General features: G+C 37.8%; 1 protein-coding gene across 2 annotated transcripts in view; it reads right to left on the reverse strand.

Annotated features, from left to right (window-relative positions):
• The window catches only part of LOC129433783 (carbohydrate sulfotransferase 8), a 65,583-nt gene extending 61,313 nt beyond the window's left edge, over positions 1–4,270 (reverse strand). The window contains exon 1 of one of the 2 annotated variants that reach the window (XM_055192438.2): positions 3,897–4,270. The gene's annotated coding sequence lies outside the window, so the exon portion shown is untranslated. The remainder of the gene's footprint in view (positions 1–3,896) is intronic. The other variant, XM_055192437.2, reaches the window with a different exon arrangement.
• Between the last annotated feature and the right edge of the window lie 10,528 nt (positions 4,271–14,798).

Raw genomic sequence — 14,798 nt, forward strand, 5'->3', positions numbered from 1 at the left:
AGCAACCAAATCTTTCAAACATAGTAAGGAGTGTCACGTTTCAGGCTGACGTCAGAGGTATTCAGGCCAATCACAACGTAAAGATTAGTTGGCCAATCAGGGACACAGAGCTTTTCAAATCCGTGCATTTCAGGAAGAGAGTGTAATCTACAAAAAATGTACGGTATGTGGAAAATAATGTTTTTTTTAACCATAAACCATGCAAACACATTTTATTATACCAAATACACAAAATAATGTTTTTTAGGAATAAAATAGGTGCTCTTTAAAAATACCACCTGAGCAATGTCTGTGATAACCGTGGCATAAGTGGAATAATTCACACCCGCGGTGTAACGGCACTCCGCTTCCCTATTACCACCTTGGGTGTGCATTATATTTGAATAATTTAACGGCCCGTCGTCAATTATTCCTTACTTAATATAAAGTGTGAACAAATCAAGAAATAACCATATTTTAATTTCATAAAGTAATAAATATTAATAGAGAGCATTAGTTTTCCAATGTGCCTTCATTAGTCTGAATCTGGATTAGCACAGAAGTTATTCATGTATGAAAATGGTTTTCCTAAACAACCATTTTATTGATTGCAGAAATAGCGTGACAGGAATTGTGTTTCTTTTACTCATTTCAATTACCTAAAATGAATAAGTGGCAAAAATTCATCTCTGTGTGAATTCGCACAGGCCTATTTCATCCATCCGGGCTGAGTGGATCTTTGAATGTCAAAGCCCTCATTCTCTCAAGGCCTGACAAATCATACAGAGTGAGAACTTGTCTTTTACCTTCTCTCTGAGCGTTCTGATTTTGTCCTTGACATTCAAACTTCCAGTCAGTCAGCAGCGTACGGCAGGAGATCCGCACAGGAATGCCGCTTGGGTACGGAGGGTGCATGAGCGAAGATCGGCCAAAGAATTGTGTTAATGTTTATGCGTGTCTGTGATAATTTCAGTTTGGATTCTCTGCAGCTATTACAAAGCATTAAGTGATACTCTGTCAAGCAGGGCTTAACTGCTGTCTAGGTAATTACCGCAGTGCTCTGAGAAAATAAAATGATATTGTATTATTGAGTCGCTAGTCCATTTTGTAATACAAAAACCATCATAGGAAAGAAATGCCTATGAAGTCACTAAATTATTGTAATGGTAGTCGATACCTCGCACCAGCATAGACAATGATATGATTCAGGTTAGATGTACTCTAACTGCTGGTGATGTCTTTCTGTTGGTGTTGGAACAACATTTAACAAAGTCCATTCCAAATCAATAACTACAGAGGAAAATCATATGTAGATTAACACAGTTTTCTTTCAACCCGACCCCAGCCTTCGTCTGATTGGTCAATAGGAATAGCTGCTACTCCAGATAAAAACAAACACCAAGAATTGGACAGAGAATTAACAGAAAGTACTAATTTTAAAAGCATACATCAGAAACGCATTTAAAGGTGCAGTGTGTAAATTTTAGCGGCATCCAGTGGGGATGTTGTGAATTGCAACCAACGGCTCAGTCCACTTCACCCCTCGCTTTTGAGAAGCTATGGTAGCCGCATTTTTACCGTAGTTACACAACACAAGCAGCAACTAAGCCAAATGATGTTTTAGATATTTTTATAATTTTACATTACCTGAGTCCGCGGAAAAACTGGGATGAAAGCAGTACTCAAACTCTTCCTGACGAAAGTGCTGGCTGCATATTCAAATTTTCGAGTAATCTGTTGTGATAGCTGAGGGTCGCGTTGATGTAAAAACTTCCGATGGCCTGAATTTGTTGTCCTTACATCCACATACTGCACAGGTTCTAGTCATCTTTTATCGAGGGTTTTTGTGATTTCCCCTTCAGAGATGGTTAAAGCGAAGTTACTCTTTGGTTAGGTTCGTCTGACGGCTAACTTCAAGTTGACTTGAGAGCAGGTTGAGCGGTAAAAGAAGTTATTAGGCTTGTTCAACTTCATGCGTTGCCGCAAGAATCGACAGCCGGATGAACCTTTATGTCATCCGGCTGTTGGTTCTTGCAGCGCTGCATTAAGCCAAACAAACCTGAAGGCTGCATCGGTCATTAGTGGGTGGAGCTAATGACTCTGTTTCGCGCAGTGCATTCTGGTTAATTGAGTCCAACAAAGACCGTTACGAATATTCTGCTTCAACACACTATCAATCTAATAATCTAAATCGTGAAAATTTCTTTCTTTTTTCTCATGTAAAATGCAAAATGGGAATAAATTACTCGTGACAACAGGCTAAAATGTCTAAAGTTTAATTCCACTTTAAGGGCTTCTGTAGAAACATGGCGGCCCAAAATGGCAACTTCCACGTAAGGGGACCCTCCGCGTATGTAGATAAAAACGTCTCATTCTACAATAATAAAAACATAACTGTTCATTATTAAAAGGTCTTTATACACCCCTGATAATATAGTTTTGTATTTTATTTTGCATTTCTGTCAAGAGATCCTTCTAAAAATTACACATTGCACCTTTAAGCTTCATGATGAAAAATGACAAAAGATCAAACCTTGGGTCACGTCATCTAATACAAGCCGTGGCAACAGTCCGAAAAAGAAACCAAAGTGATTTTTGTTCTTAAGTGGTTGTTTTAAAATGTTACGGCTCTCAGCGGCCTTCACAAACAGCAAACATCCATTAGTATAATGCTAAAAAATGCATGAGTTGTCCCACAAGGATGATTCCCACAGAATTGAAGAGGCCATTGTATAGACAATTTCTATAGCAGCAAATGTAAAAATAACCTAACATGAGGGTGAAATACAGGAATGAAAGTTTAATTGGTAAGAGAGAAAATAAATCTTATGATAACCAGATACTGGACAACCAAACAAATGAAGGCCAGTGTGAAAAAAAGATATCAGGTTGATGCTTATCTTTAAACAACAGTGTTTACTTTGTAACTAATGAACTGGTAAGACAAATCGCATCGATATCAACCACTCCCTTATCGTAATTTGGAAAGAAACACCAGGGAAGGCTTTGCAAGCACACCCATTTCTTAACCAGAAGCTAAGGGCCATGTCGCCATCCTATTTATAGCCAGCTAAGAAATAATTCAAAGGAATCAGAGTGAAGATCTCTTAAATCTTCCCTGTCACACACTAACGCGGAGTGAAAAAAGTATGTCTCTTTTACTGTTTCAAAAGCCAGCTGTATGGGACTGTGAAGCGAACTGTACCGCTGGAAAGGTGTTAGATGTGTCATGATTGAAGATTAGTGACAGGCATTAGCACAGACAAACAACAAGCACAATATTGCTTCCAATTTAAAACCGGGGCAACATAAAATTGAAGCAATTCTTGGAGAGACCTTGCATCATTTCTGTTGTACGTGAATGTAGATACATTGAGGCTGAATTGAATGTGAAGAATTAAAAATAAGTTTTAAAAAAAATGAACAACAGAAAATAAAGAAACTCGCTGGACTGAACTGTGCTGGATCATTTTGATATGAGAAGGCTTAGTCAGATGCCTTCAAAACCTTCTTGTACAACTCATTAAAGTGACTGCTCTCATAGAGTTTAATTAAAAATAAGTGAATAAACATACACCATAACTAATAAAATAAACATATCTCACTTATGTGAGACAAACCTATCATTTGTGGACGAGAAGGTTCCCTTAAAACCTTCTTGTTTAACTCATTCAAGTGATATCCGTGATTAATGCATAAACAAGACATTGAATAGGGGGACAATATTGCGATACAGCTAAACAGGACATGTAACTGCCAAAAACGGATGATGTCCATTCGCGTTACTTCTTAACACATTTCCCACCCTCTCAGCACTTTCTCATCTCTTTATAGCTCGAAATTACTCACAAAAACATTGTTACTCTTTCTGTGGAAATAACTAAGAAAACACGTACGTGAGCACGCGCAACACTTACCTCAACAATCTTCATGTTCCGCCTGTGAGCTCCGCTTCGTTTGGGCTGAACTCAACGGTTACTGAGTTGAATGTACTGAAACATAGCGCAAAAATATCATGAAGTTCGTGATAAAAACGCCCATCTGCCGTCGGAATCCCGTGTGGTTGAACTTTATCGCGTTTGGCACCGGTGTTTGCTGTTTGGTGAAAGGTAGCGCTGAGCTCGCGGTGTTGGGCGTGCGCATCTCGTGCGTCTGTCCTCGCGCTCTCTCTCAGGGGACAGTGATGCTGCTGCTGATATTGCCAGGCAACAGCTCCTACAATAACCTTACGAAGTTTAAAAGCGCTAGTATTTAGTAAAGTTAAGTCGCGTTTTTGCATAGACAAGCAGTGGGGGATGAAGTAACCGCTATAAAGAGTCATTTTCTAATTACACGTTATTAAAACTTTCGTGGTTTAGTGGTGCATTGCTCCTATAAACCTATTTTCATGTAGCCTACGTTTTCATTTTGATTATTTTTTATCCCTAACGTGACAAAATACTGCAGTAGGCTATTTAGTATTTATTATAGTAAACTGTAGTTAAATTATTACATTATCAAATTTGTATGCTAATAAAATAACTTCGTACTGTACATTGAGTTATTCAACATTATATTCAATATGTTAATATCATTAATGAAAGCTATTAAAGAGTGTTACCCATAATCATTTTATTTTTTAATTTCAGTCACAGGAGCAACAGAGACCAAAAACTAACACAGTAAATACATTTACATATTTATATATTTGGCAGATACTTTTAGCTATACATCACTATGTTTTCTGGATCGAACCCACAAACTTTTGAGCTGCTCATGCAATGTTTTACCACAGGAAATATCACTGTACATTAGTATGCATTGTACATTATCATTCAGTACCATCATCTGATACTATACCACAACAACACCACCACAGTACATTTTTTGCAATTTCTAATGAATGCAAATCTAAAAATATAAATACTTGTATTCTCATGAATTCTTCTGCACTTGTTTATTGAGTCATGCTGTAGAAGAATCTATAAATAAACACACTATCCATAAATATACATGTACTGACACTCTCAGGGGAGAGTCGGATATTAAAGGAACATTGGGAAATTATGATTAACTGAGAATGATGCCGTTGCCAAGGTGTGGGAAGGCACAGCAAGCCCAATACAACGGCTTTCACTTTCTCATTATATTCAGGTATGTAACACAATGCTGATTTACCTTGCCGCTGTCGATCAAATTTTATTTATGACATTATTTTGTCTATTGACTGCAGCAACTCTGAAACAATAGACTTCTACTGCCAAATAGATTAAATGATGTACTGTGGGCAGTTACACTGCTTTATCTTGAAGGCACATATTGATTACTTTATAAATTATTGTCAGCTTACTTCATTTAATTTCTTTACTGTCACCATGAGGTGCAGCCTGCTTTACCTTACAGCTATTTATATTGCACATCTCTGCCCACAAGGTAACCAATTGGTTTTTTATTCACTGCAGAAATAGACAAAGAATATTGATTTCATGATTCAGATTCAATCCTCAGCACTGAAATCTATGAAGTGAAAGGCAGGATATTTTCTTCAAGGCTGTTGGGCTATGACACGTGCTTTCCAAGAGGAAAATAAGGTCAAGGGTTACCATTACTTGAGGAAACGTTATATAAATTCCCCGCATTCAAACCTCAAGGATGAAAACACATTTTAAAACTCACTTAGACTTACCTTAGACTACAACAGTTTTGTCAAGTACATCCTTGTGCATTGTAGTGTTTCTGCAGCAAAATGTTTTCACAATGATTTCATAATTGATGTATAAAGGTTAGCCATGTCATAACAATAGCAACCATGTTTATTTCGGTTATACTAACTTATGCATGGTCTCAGACTTCACGGTTGGCCTACAAATCACCATTATGATTGCTCAATTGTTTTCTATTCATTGTTCCTACATATTCATAAAAACACATCATATATGTTGCTTGTGCATTATCTGCAAAAAATAGTAAAATGCATAACTGCAAATCTCTAATATTAGCAATAACAGATGTGTAAACAAAAAGATACGAGGCTGTGTTGTATCATGGATAAGTCACGACTGAAGGGCGTTGCACAATGCAAAGTGTCCTGCAACCCCTTTAGGCATGACTTAAAGAGACATTTAACTTTTTTTGAAAATATGCTCATTTTCCAGCTCCCCTAGAGTTAAACATTTGATTCTTACCGTTTTGAAATCCATTCAGCTGATCTCCGGGTCTGGCGCTATCAATTTTAGCATAGCTTAGCACAAACAATTGAATCTGATTAGACCATTAGCATCACGCTAAAAAATAACCAAAGAGTTTGGATATTTTTCCTATTTAAAACTTGACTCTTCTCTAGTTACATCGTGTACTAAGAATGACAGAAAATTAAAAGTTGCGATTTTCTAGGCATTTATCGTTAGGAACTATACTCTCAAACTGGCATAATAATCACTGTATAATAATAATCAAATTACGCACTGCCCGAAAATAGTCCCCTTGGTTACTTTCAATGGCAGGGGACCATTTTCGGGCAGTGCGTAATAATTTGAAAATCGCAACTTTTTATTTTCTGTCGATCTTAGTACACGATGTAACTACAGAAGAGTCAAGTTTTAAATAGGAAAAATATTGAAGCTCTTTGGTTATTTTTTAGCGTGATGCTAATGGTCTAATCAGATTCAGAAAAGCCTTCCTTCCGCAAAAAAATAGTCCCTGACCGACTGTGAATAGCAACAGGTTTTACGTTTATGTTTGCTAAAGTCACACTAAACTTTGAGAATATTGACCAATCAGAATCATGGACTGAAACAATAACAATAGTTCCGTTGCTTGTTCCTGATGGAACCACAAAACAGTATTAGTTGTTACATTTTAATAAATGTTTTCAATGTAGGATTGGTATTAGCCTTTGCATAATACTGTTTGGATTTTAAGTTTCAGCTGGCAGATTTATTTGCAATTTAGTCTCATTTGAAATCTGATATTTTAATCTCAAATGGTATTTTAGTGTCAAACCAAAACAACCGAGAAGATTCCTTTAGCTCACTAATGGAGCTCTTACAAAGAGATCAAATGGCAGTTCAGTCAACGATGAGGTTTGTGGATAAAAGGGATGATGTCACCTACTGCCCTGCCTGTGTGATTGGCCGTAAGTAAATCTCAAGCAGGAAATGCAGCATGCTATCTCGTAAATCAAATGAGGTGATACATTCAAATGACCTGCCTTATGAGAGCAGTTTATTCTGGGGCAAACAGCTATGAGAAATGCACTATAATATTATTTATTATAATATATTACTCATAACTGCTTAATTTAGAATAAACTGCTTTCAAAAATTTAAAGGGGTGCAGTGGAATCAAATTTGCTGCAAGAAACAAATTTAGCAGATCATTATACTGTAGTTATCGTTCCATTGGGTTGTTAGACAAATACTTCATATAAACATTTCAAACATCACTTTAGATCAGAATAGTTAGTGGACATCTCTTTGTCTGCTGGACTAAGATGTTCCTCACAGGTCTCAGATGGGTCACCTCTCAGTGTACCTCTCACAGACCTGGAACATTTTGTGAGACACATCCAGAACTTCTAAATCAAGATAAAACTTCCGTCACTTCAGACAGATTTATTTATAACACAAAAGCAAAATGAATAGTTTTTCTCCAAGGATGGTCTTCTCTGTCACCTAACTAGATTTAGAAGGCTGCCTCGGTCTTCTAAATTTAGATGAAGAAAGTGAGTCAGCTCACAGAAAGTCAATATTAATGGAGATTCATTGGAGAGAGAAAAAGAAGATGTATTCTCATGGGAATCCAGTCTGTGATACCACCTGGCCCCACAAGCCCCGAGGTAGCAGCTTTGCACAATGAAGCGATCCTGCCTTATGTCGCATTATGCACACTGCTGCCCTCTTCTGTCTCACACTAACATCTCATGCACCTATGTATTTATTGGGAACTCACATATGCAACTGGATCCACATCTATCTGATTGATTATCACAGAAGCTGCTGTTACATTCCTCCACCTATAGCAGGCGCTCTGACCCACAACACAACGTTAAGGCCAAATGTTCAAAAACGCATTAATGCTCAGACAAGCTACACGTTCTCACGCCCGACCAAGAGCGATCAGATCACTGCAGACATGGGAAAAGACTATTATCAGCAGTACGTTTTGCAATTACCCTGAAATGTAATCTGTTTCATAGCGCAACTGAGCCCCTTAACACATTAGTGAAGCAAGATTTTGTTTGTGCGGGTGGTTTTTTTTAATACTTACTGGTCCGTTCGGTAAAGACCATTCGGCCCATGTTCTCTGCATGGCTGGGCCGTAAACTCATATTACATTTATCATCAAGGCACTATTTAACTGGTATTGCTAACATACAAAAAATCCTCCAGCAACCTTTGACCCATCACACAGATAGCACTGAGGGAATACTGTATATTAAGCAACGTCATTACACAGATGTGCGGATAGATAATTATATCTTCTAATCATTTTTTAGCCTACACACTGGCTCTGGTGGCTATAGTACACCAAGTCTATGGCCGTGTCTCAATCCGAAGGCTGCAGCCTCCAAAGGTCGCATTTGCAGGCTGCATACGCCATCAAGACAGTCTTATTTCAGAATATATTAACATGTGTAAAATTGACTATTATTCTTAGCTAATCGTAAATTGTTGTAATATGCATATGACTTGCAAATGTAATGCTCATTTAACTTAAAGCAACACTATGTAGTTTTTTTACCTTTAAATAATGTCTCTAAAATTATATCAGTGATAGAACAACTTTTAACTGGACAAATTGTACTGTTGCTGCAACCTGAGCAGCCTCCTAGCTGCTACAAGCACACTCTGAAAGTGGCGGTGGAGGGTAGGAAACACAGCCCCGCCCCTCCCCCTGCCTGCAGAAGAGTGTCTAATACCAGGCACTGTTGCGCTTTTCAACCACATGGGGGAGCTGTAAGTCATTTCTACATGGAAACTACATAGTGTTGCTTTAAATAAACCAGGCTTGATGACGTATGCAGCCTGCATATGCAACCTTTTTTGAGAAACAGCCAAAGTGTATGACCAGGCTCTCTGATGTTGCTAGTTGACCATTGAATGCCTGCTGGTTTAGCTAGTTAAAGCGTAACCAAACCCCTGGTCAGAGCCTGACTCCACCCACTGGCAATTTGAAAAAATGTAATCGTAACAAGGACGTGGTGAGCTTGAACCTGCTTACGTAGGGTCGTACCGCTTACATCACGTGGTACCACAACATCCAACAGGAAAATTTAACTGCAGTAGCCATTGTTCAACCTGAAGAGGGCAGCACTCAGACGTTTTTACACCATACACTTACCTAAAGGATTAATAGGAACACCATACTAATACTGTGTTTGACCCCATTTTGCCTTCAGAACTGCCTTAATTCTACGTGGCATTGAGTCAACAAGGTGCTGAAAGCATTCTTTAGGATAGGATAGCATCTTGCAGTTGATGGAGATTTGTGAGACGCACATCCAGGGCACAAAGCTCCCGTTCCACCAAATCATGTTCAAGAAACCAATTTGAAATGATTCGAGCTTTGTGACATGGTGCATAATCCTGCTGGAAGTAGCCATCAGAGGATGAGTACAAGGTGGTCATAAAGGGATGGACATGGTCAGAAACAATCATGGTCAGAAAGCAAATCCGCCTCAAGCTGTGCATGTTGTGGCTTCACAAATGCTTTGCTGCATACCTCGGTTGTAACGAGTGGTTATTTCAGTCAAAGTTGCTCTTCTATCAGCTTGAATCAGTCGGCCCATTCTCTTCTGACCTCTAGCATCAACAAGGCATTTTCGCCCACAGGACTGCCGCATACTGGATGTTTTTCTCTTTTCACATTATTCTTTGTAAACTCTAGAAATGGTTGTGTCTGAAAATCCCAGTAACTGACTGGCCGGTCTGGCACCAACAACAATGCCACGCTCATTCTGAAATTCAGTTTGAAGTTCAGGAGATTGTCTTGACCAGGACCACACCCCTAAATGCATTGAAGCAACTGCCATGTGACTGGTTGATTAGATAATTGCATTAATGAGAAATTGAATAGGTGTTCCTAATAATCCTTTAGGTGAGTGTATATTGTAGTATTGAAACACTTTATACCCAAATGTCAAGAAAGTTACTCAAATCAATGCACAGCACTAAAAAAGGCCCATTTTTACAGATCATTAACTAAAAAAGTTGGTTTATGGTTTAGTTACTCTTTAAAAGAGCCAGTTAAGTAATTACTGTAACACACAGCATCCCATGCTGGCAGCCAGCATCCACAACACAACATTTGCTGGTGGCAAGCTGTGCACGTCCTATCAACAGGAGACTACTGGCAAATCTTTGACACTAAAGCACTTAATAAGCGCTTTAAGCACATTCAGGCAATTTTACCAAATTATGCACAGATAGTTTTTTTTTTTAATGAACCTGAAACATGTTCAAAAATAGGAATAAGGAATGTACTCCAACCACGTTCACCTCAGGGAATAACAGACTCAAGGTAAATCCTGCATAATTGACAGATGTCACCTCTTTGGGTCTAGTCAATGCAAATCTGCATGCTGGATATCTGCAGCTGACAGGTGGTAACAGTCAGGGACAGGAGATACCGGAAATTTGGTGACACTGTCAGTGTTCGCCTGGCAATTGTCAGCCTGCAGAGCACTTGTGTAATGTGGCTATATGTTTCACTGCATTCAGACTGCTCATCAATGTCCCACCTGTAAAAACACATACAAGAATAGATTCAACAATATATTGGCAGGAGAAACTGGTATATGTTTCTTGCTATTTTTTCTTGCTATTAAAGGTTAGTTCACCCAAAAATGAAAAATGAAAATAATGTCATTAATGACTTACCCTAATGTCGTTCCAAGACCTCCGTTCATCTTCGGAACACAGTTTTGGATGTTTTGTATTTAGTCCGAGAGCTTGTTGACCTTTCATGGAAAATCTAAGTACGATGTACTGTTCATGTCTAGAAAGGTAATAAAAACATCATCAAAGTAGTCCATGTGGCATCGGTGGGTCAGTTGGAATGTGTTGAAGCATCGAAAATACATTTTGGTCCAAAAATAACAAAAATGACGACTTTATTCAGCATTGTCTTCTCTTCCGCGTCTTTTGTGAAGCGCATACGCAAGACTAAAGTCACGTGACTGCAGTGACGCAGATGACGTGTTATCTGGTGCGCCCCAGCAGTTTTTGTTTTGTTTTTGTGTGCCCGGGCTGGGGGAGACACACGCTGTAAGATTGAAAAAAAAACTTTGCAAATATGTCTGAAGATAACACGTCATGCGCGTCACCTATATAGGCACTGATTTATTAATTCTTCATTACACACGAGTTGCAAAAGCACAGCCAAATACGCTTTTCACATCAAACAAAAGAAATTAAATATGCCTAGTCATCATAACCTTATATAACATCTTTGTCTTTTTCTATAAATATGAATTTTACATACTAGAATGTGTACTTCTTCCTTTGGCCACAGGGGGCGCTTTATAATCATGTGACGATTGTTTCTATCGACTTGAATTCACTTCAAAGCTGTAAGTTTTCATCAATTTAATCAGAAATACACTGTAAAAAATTCCTTGTTACTTACAGCTGTTTGCCGGTAACTTACCGTAGATTTAAATGTATGTTATTTACTGGCAAGAGTTTGTTCAAAGTTAAATTAATTTTAAATATTCACAAGTCTCTATCTCTACAGAACAAAACCATACAACGACATCCACATGCAAAGCATTCTGGGAACCCGAAATCATCATCAACCTTTTTCTGTTTTTTGCTTCAGATTCTGTTTCCCAGAATGCTTTGCTTGATGCTGTTATTTTAGTTTTACTCTGTAAAGACAAAGACTTGTAAATGTGTAATGTTCATTTAACTTTGAACAAACTGTTGCCAGTAAATAACATAAATTAAATCTACGGTAAGTTACCGGCAACCAGCTGCAAGTAACACTGTAATTTCTACGGAATTGTTTTACAGTGTATGTGTAAACTATTACCCCCCCACTCAAAATTATTTTTTAGCTTTCAGCTCCTAAGTTTATCAGTGAAAGCAAACATCTCAAAATCTGTAAATATGACACCAACTGTACCGACAGCAATTTGCTTTGTTTTTCGGGCTAACCTCCAGGTGTGTTGTAATGAGGATGCTGTGGGTTTGAATGCTTTTCTACAGGGAGAATGAATTTGCGGTGCACTCCAGGGTTGTGCTGATGCAAGATCACCTATTTTGGGAATAGAAAAAAATTGCAGCTTTAATTTTTGTGTGGAGATTTTCTATTTTAATGAGTTAAATTCTTGTAAACCAAAGATATAAAGAGATCTAAAACACGTCTTTAAGATAAATATAATCATTACATATTTAAGTGGCAATCTATCTGAATTAAAACATTTCGTAATACTGTCATTATGACATCACGTCAATAGAAACACATCAACCGTTAAATTGCAAAGTAAAATAGACATTACTGTATATTACACCTCAAGGAATAAGAGACAAATTTTACTTTATTATAAAAAGACACAACAAAATGAGATGCAGTGAATATTATAAAGAAACCCATTTGAAAAGTATTTGAAATGAAGTCAAACTCGTCAAAGAAAATAGCATAAATGTTTTTTTAAAACAGCTTACCAAGTGTTTTGCAGAATCAAAAGTATGCTATAACAAATTACTTTGCTGACAGTCTATTATGCAAAGACAATGCAAAGAGTTTTTCAAAGGTTTACTATCAAAAAAGTGATATTCACAAAATGTACATTTTACAAATATTATTTGCTTACTAAATAAAATACATTAATCTCACCAAATTAGCCTGTGGATTATTTGTAAACAAAATCCATCCTCCTTTCTTTCCTTAAGAAAAGTTAGATCACTCTGTTGTACAACAATAAGTCCTTTTCTATCGCCATAAAGTCTAATGCTAAAAGTTGAGGCTGTCCAGTAGTATATCTGACATAAGTTTTAATTCGTTGTAAGGCCGGTCCATTCGACCGAAGCAGTGGACACAGGAATATATTTTTATTAAACACTTGACCACGTAATGTTAGCTAAATGTAAACAAAACAATACCCACAATATGCTAATGCAATTTTATCTGTCCACAAAGTTTCCTCAGCAGTTTAATTTGTATCCTTCATAACTTCGTACCATGGTCTCAATCTCCAGATTGAAAATTTGATTGTTATTGAACAAAATTGCCCAGCCTTCATAAAGAGGCATCTATTACTGTTGAGAACCCAGTTTGTGCCAATACTCTCTACCATCCAATTCGCCCTTCGCTGGCTCTCCTGCCACAATTACATGCTACAGTAACTTTAAGGACCCCGAAAGGGCAGCAAAGGCATTCTCAAGACACCTCTGCGCGATACGCTGTTTGCAATGTTGTTTCAAAACAAATCATTACCCCTGGGCAACTCTGAACTGAAGGAACAGTGTGGGCAACATGGAATTGTACAATAATCATTTTTCAATACAGCAGAGTTAAAGTAGAGCAAGTTTAAGTAGATGCTGGCCCATGATTTTATTGTGACAAATGGGATGTTGTGTTCATTACTGGTTTAAAAGTATCCAACTTTTTTTATTTTGTATTAGGCCAATAATATTTTACATGAGATAAATTAAGTTATAATAGATTGATACTGTATATATAGCCTACTTGCGAGTCCATTTGATAGACAGACTTTGTTCAAGTTGTTGTTTAAACATCTATTATTTAATACAAAACATTCCTAATTTTCTTCAAATTATATTAGTTAGACAGAAAAAATGGTCAAAAAAATGCACCTCTGAGGTACAAATATGCACTCTTCTTTGGTACCAATATGTATCTATTGAGGTACAAATATGCAGCAGTCTTTGGTACTAATGTGTACCTTTAAGGTACTAATAACTGTTTGGTACCAATATGCACCTCTGAGGTACCAATGTGTACCTTTGAGGTACTAATATGCACTCTTTGGTACCAATATGTACCTCTGAGGTACTAAAATGCACTCTTTGGTACCACTATGTACCTCTGAGGTACTAAAATGCACTCTTTGGTACCACTATGTGCCTCTGATGTACTAATATGCACTCTTTGGTACCAATATGTACCTCTGAGTTACTAAAAATGCACTCTTTGGTATCAATATGTACCTCTGAGGTACTAAAATGCACTCTTTGGTACCACTATGTGCCTCTGATGTACTAATATGCACTCTTTGGTATCAATATGTACCTCTGAGGTACTAAAATGCACTCTTTGGTACCACTATGTGCCTCTGATGTACTAATATGCACTCTTTGGTACCACTATGTACCTCTGAGGTACTAAAATGCACTCTTTGGTACCACTATGTACCTCTGAGGTACTAATATGCACTCTTTGGTACCACTATGTACCTCTGAGGTACTAAAATGCACTCTTTGGTACCACTATGTACCTCTGAGGTACTAAAATGCACTCTTTGGTACCAATACCCTACTGAAAAATCCAGCTAAGACCAGCATAAGCAGGTAGCTGGTTTTAGCTGGTTTTAGTTGGTTTAAGATGGTTTACGCTGGTCCTCCCAGCCTGACAAAGCTGGTCACGCTGGAGGGCCAGCTGGTCTCCCAGCCCGACCAGCTAAGTCCAGCTAGACCAACTTTAAAAGTGACCAAAACACAGCTAGACCAGCTTGCTACACCAGCAAAACCAGCTTCCTACACCAGCAAAACCAGCTAAAACCAAGCTGGAGACCAGCTAAAACCAGCTCACCAGCTTATGCTGGTCTTAGCTGGATTTTTTAGTAGGGTATGTACCTCTGAGTTACTAAAAATGCA

The sequence above is a fragment of the Misgurnus anguillicaudatus genome, chromosome 6 (genome assembly GCF_027580225.2).
Source record: "Misgurnus anguillicaudatus chromosome 6, ASM2758022v2, whole genome shotgun sequence".
Taxonomy (NCBI): Eukaryota; Metazoa; Chordata; class Actinopteri; order Cypriniformes; family Cobitidae; genus Misgurnus; species Misgurnus anguillicaudatus.